Raw genomic sequence first — 5967 nt, forward strand, 5'->3', positions numbered from 1 at the left:
AAGTTCAAAGTTCTTCAACAGCGGTTCTCGGTGACAAGACCTGTATGGTCTTCTTTGAGTATCCGCGTTCTTTATCTTTATTCTTTATTATTTATTTTTTTTAACGATTTCTTTGCATGTAATTTTTCTTATTGATATATTTGTAAATATTGTATTAAATATTATAATAAACAAACAAAAAAAAAAAAGAAAATACAAAAAAATATATATATTTGTGAAAATATGTTTGTAGTACTCAAAACTGTAAAAAATGCAGTTTTAAACTTAAAAGACAAAAAAAAGAATGCAATTTTCAATTTCTAAAATCCTAGTTGTTCATCCCAGTGGGCACGGTACGTTTATAAAACGTTTTTTAGACGTTTTTATAAGGTTTAAACCTAATAAAAACGTCCAAAGAACGTTTTAAAAACGTACTGTGCCCTCTGGGAGCTTTATACTTCATTGGATTTATCAAATAATATATTATAAGAAATAGTTTAAAATGGCATTTTCAGAAATAAGAAATACACATTTTTGATTTTTCTTTGAAAAACATTTTTTTAAGGGGAACCACCTAAAAAACCTTCCTAACCTTCAAACTTTCTAAAGCCTCCAAAAAATCTATCTACATTAAACAACCTTTCTAAAGGCTTCAAAGAACTTATCTACATTAAATAACCTTTCTAAAGCATCCAAAAACTTATCTTTGTTTTATTCATCTACCATACATTACTTTTTATTTTTTTGGAGTCAACTAAAAACTTTACTAAGTACTGACAAACTACTTTACTAAGTACTGACAAAAGTTGAAAGAATCCAAAATTTTTGTGGTGTATTCATTAATTAAAACATTTCATCGGCAGCTTACATGAACGTCATTAACATAAAAGTATTTAAAAAGCGCCGCATATTTATTAAAGTTAAATGAATATAATCACAAAAAAACTTAAAACTTCATTACTTTTCGTTTATAGATATCTAACTTATATATGCCAACATAGAACGGGGATCTAATTTAATGTCAATGTATCGAAGATAAAAAAAACGCTTATAGATTAATTTATCATAAAAACAATCTCACTTATACTAAACGCCTTATAGAACAAATGAAATATCAAATTTAGATCTACGCTAACATATCATTAATGCTAAAACATTTAATGAGAATAGTTCCGACGCGATTTAAGGAAAATCTCTTTGATATTAACATCAATAAATTTAACACAAGAGCACCTGGAAACTTTATTATACCCCGGTAAAAAAAAAAATCTTATTTCTCTATCTCTTATCGCGGATAAAAGCGACAGATAATATATTGTCTGTAAGAGAATGAACACTAATACAGAAAATTTCTTTAAAAACTAAATTCAAAAATCTTTCTTCTAATGTTGATAATTGCATGGGATTGTTCTTTTTAATTAACTTTTTTTTTACGTAGATCTTGACAGTATTTTTTAACTATAGCATTTTAAATTAAAGCGTGTTTTGTTTATCTCGGTGTAAAAAATTGCAACCCATACATAGTTGTGAAAACATAAACATATATAAAAAAATTAAAAGTTTTAAAGTAAATTTAAAATTTGATAAGAAACCTTTGAACATTTCAAATAAAATTAGGCGACAATTAATTAATGGTGGGTTGGTACTTAAAAAGTCTTAAAAGACAACAAAGTTTTTCTTGACTAAGGCCCAACCAAAACCGTTTAAACCGGGGTGTGTCTTGTTATTATGGTCACAAAACCCACCAGACCCAGACCCAATAACCGAATGGATTGGGTATGGGTCTTATAATAGGCGGACCCATTATATCCAGACCCGACTTACATTTTTTCAACTAATGATATTCAGAACTTTTAAATTGCGCAAATATTCTAATCTTATTTGTTATTAGACATGTAATAAAAACAAACATTTTTTTTCAGTGATTATAGTCTAAAAATCAAGACGTCCAATTCCTAAAGTGTTCTTACGCTATTTTCGACTTTTTTTTCTTAAAAAGAACCTTAAATACAAAATAAAAAAAGTTTAATAAGATAATTTCTTATAAAAACAATTACTACATTTTATAAGTTTGTGATGCCCCGATAAATAAATTGATACTTTCTGTGGTGTTCATTAGGTTTCTGTTTTCGGCCCGCTCCTCTTCATTCTCTACACAAATGATCTTGCAACTTCTGAGATACAATGGCAGCAAAAGTTTGCTGCCAGTGACATCTTTTACTTTGATTTATTTTAAAAAAGTCAAATGGTTTTCAATCATAATCAGATGTTAGGATAAGAAATAGGAGACAAAACAATACAGTAAAAAAATATTATTTGTGTTAGTGAATATATTTATTACTACGATTATTATATTTACACATGCAAAATATTAATTTGTATTGTTAGAAAAAGTATTGGTCCACATGTTCTATAATGTAATTAAATTATACTTTTATATTAATATTTTGTAGCCATACCCTTTGCAGTGATAACAGCTACACAAAGATGTGACATTGACACATTTAAAGCCGAAGACCACTATTTTAAGAACTTCGGTGTGTGTTTGGAGTCATTATCTTGCTGAAATATCCAATTTTACGGGATTGATTTTTCAGCATATAATAGCAAGCTGTTTTCTAAAATGTTTTTCTAAAAATTTTTTAGATGTTTTTCTAAGTCTTTTACAACACGGACAACCTTTTAAACCATATTCACAACGGTATTTTACAATAATATCCTTCACGATTGATATACCTATCGAAAGCAGTGAAGCAATTTCACGACAAGATTTTTCTTCTTTTGAAATTTTTTAGACTTTCTCACGAATTTGTGTATGGCGAGGCTTTTCGAACCTTCTAAGAACTAAATGTAAACATTTAACGCATTATCATTTCTAAACTAGCTTTTGAACATTATTCTGCTGACTGGAAAACCTTTTACGTGTAAATATAAAAACTATAATAAAAAATGCTTTCACAAATATAAATAATATTCTTTTACGATATTATTTTTTTAGCTTTATTTCATACTAACAACCTATAGTGATTAAAAACCTTTTTTTTTTAATTAGCTTGAGTACAAAATGTTGTGGCCGGAAACTTTTGCTTGCCAGTGCATGATGCCAATTTTTTTTTTAAACCTTACTGCATACTAATTTTGTTGATCTGCAGGATCATCTACGCTCGGTATAAGACTATACGCTCGGTATAGTCAAACACTTAAGTGTTTGACCACTCATATACACTCAGCAAAACTCCAATAAGCTGCTAAAAAATGCTTATAAAGGTCCACTGCAAATCCATTAAAATAATTAGAATTTCTATTTATTTCGTCATTTTACACATTTTACAATGTTATCTATAAATTTAAACAAATATATATAATTACAAGCTGACTGGGGCAAGTAGAAGTCAAAATTACTTAACATCAAGCCCCTTTGTGAAATACAAAAAAAATACAATTAAATTTTACATCTTTCAATATTACATAAAATAGTGAAATTAATAAGTTTGAAAAAAAAAAAAAATTTGGTTAGAAATTTTAGAAGGTTAAAAAAGAACTTAAAGTTAAAAAAAGAAGATAAAGTTAAAATATAAAATAACAAATAAAAAATTACAAATCTGTACATATTCGTATACATATTTAAGACAATATACAAAAAAAAAAAAAAAATTTAATTCGCTTCATATGCATATACATATTCAATACAATATTAAAATTAAATAAAGTACATAAAAAATTAAAAATACAAAATTATTTCGATTTTTTTAAAAAAAAATGTACGTAATGTTTAAATTTAGAGAATGTACGTAATGTTTAAATTTAGTAAGTGTTTTTTTATAGTTCTTTTAAATGTAGCAATAGATTTTATTTTTTTCATATTTTCGTCAAGAACCGAATTCCACAAGCGCGGTCCCCGGCATATAGTCGAGAAGTCAGATTTTTTGAGTGATGTTAGTGGGATGTAGTAATTACTCATTGAATGTCTTGTTTCATATTTATGATTAATTCGAGTGAAACTTTTATTTGATTAATTCGAGTGAAAAAATATTTTGTGTCATCAGCAAAAATATTATAATTAAGTATTTTTGAAGACAAATAAATAGCACTAATATAAATTAAAAACAGCAGGGGTCCAAGTATTGATCCTTGGGGAACTCCGCAATTTATTGATTCAAATGGGGTGCATGTTAAGTCATATGGTACTCCTTGTTTACGATTTTGTAAATAACATTGCAGCCACTTTAAATTGGAGTGAACTACTCCATAATTGTGTAGTTTATAAATTAGAATCTTGTGGTTGACAGTATCAAATGCTTTTGATAGATCTAGAAAAATTCCGAGTGTGTAACTGTCGTTATCAAAACCATTTAAAATTTGGTTGGCAAGATCAATTACTGCATGTTCCGTGGAATGGTTGTTGCGAAATCCAAACTGTTTATGATAAAGAATCTTGTTTTTTTCAAGATAATTGTACAGTCTGTTGTGCATATTACGCTCTAGTATTTTGGAAAAACAAGAAAGTATGGAAATTGGTCTGTAGTTAGATTTTATTGAGTCATCACCGCCTTTGTATATCGGAATTATTTTTGCTAATTTTAGCTGGTCAGGAAAAATGCCGTTTTATAGGGAAAGATTAAAAATTTTAAAAAGAGGTTTCTCTATAATATATGAGACCGCTTTTACAACATCAGGGTTAACTTCATCCAGACCTGCACTTGTCTGCTAGGTTTTCGAAATTCTGTTTCAAAATTCTGTGTTACTCATAACGTTCGAACCAACCCTTAAAAATTCTTATCTTCTGCAAAATGACCAAGGTATAAACCAATGCCTAAAAGGCTCTGGTAAGTTGCGTAATGTGGCAATCATTTCCACATTTAACCACAAATGGAGCACACAGTTGTCTCTAAATTCATACAAATTCTTAGTCTGCTAAAAAGGCTATAACTATATTTTCATAAACATTCATTTATGAAAATATAGCTCTCAAGGTATATTAAGTGTTTATAAGATAATACATTGAATATGCAGCGGCTATTTGGGCTCCTTTTTTAAAAAACTGATATAGTCTTGGTTGAATCTGTTTAATGCAAAGCAACAAAATGGGTTTCCAGCTCTTTCTTTTTTTGTTTTAATTGTTTGCAGCATATGGCATCTTCAATACTGCAAAGCTAAGAAAATTAAATCTACCATCACTTGTGTTTAGGCGCCTACAATCAAAGAGGTATAGTAGTATGGAGGAAGAATGAAGCAAAAAATCGTTTAAAATCCTAGTACAGTCTTTGTAATTAAAATGAATTACTCTCTTAAAGGTAGAATGGGTAAGTTAACTGGATAAGTTTTTAATAATTGTTCCAACTATCAAGTAGGAATCACAACAAAAATCATGATCTATGTAAACTAATCGTTTTTTAAATACCTCAATACTAGGTATAAAATCAAAGTTTTAGACATTCTCTACTTCTTGGTTGAATTTTTTGGTTTCCCGTTTAGCAATAGGTTTGTTACGTTCTTAAAGAACGTTTTTTCCGCTAGGAACTAAATATATTTTTCCAGGATTTTATGTTGTGTTTTAGTATTTTTGCTGGACTTAAAAACAAATTGCTGTATTCGAAATATAGGGATATAAAATACCTTTTTGAAAATCCAACAAAAATACTACCAATTCTTATCTAGACAAGGCTCTTCCTTAAGAAATTACATATTTTAACTTCGTTCTCTCTCCAGTCAGTTATACATCCTTGCTACAATACAGTCTACTACAAGTTTATAAATCAATACATCGTTTTGATATAGTTAATGATATACATCTGCCAAAATTTTTTAACTCCTTGTCTCTTAGTCACCGTTCTAAAACAAGGCGTTCCAAACTGCTTTTCAAGACACAATCAGTTGCATAATAGATCAGCGAAGTTATGGAACAAACAACCTGAGCTTTCTACTCCAGTGTACTTTCTTTTTAAAGTAGACTAGACTCCTGGTTGTGGAAAAAGTTTGAAATAAATG

The sequence above is a fragment of the Hydra vulgaris genome, chromosome 06, assembly GCF_038396675.1.
Source record: "Hydra vulgaris chromosome 06, alternate assembly HydraT2T_AEP".
Lineage (NCBI taxonomy): Eukaryota > Metazoa > Cnidaria > Hydrozoa > Anthoathecata > Hydridae > Hydra > Hydra vulgaris.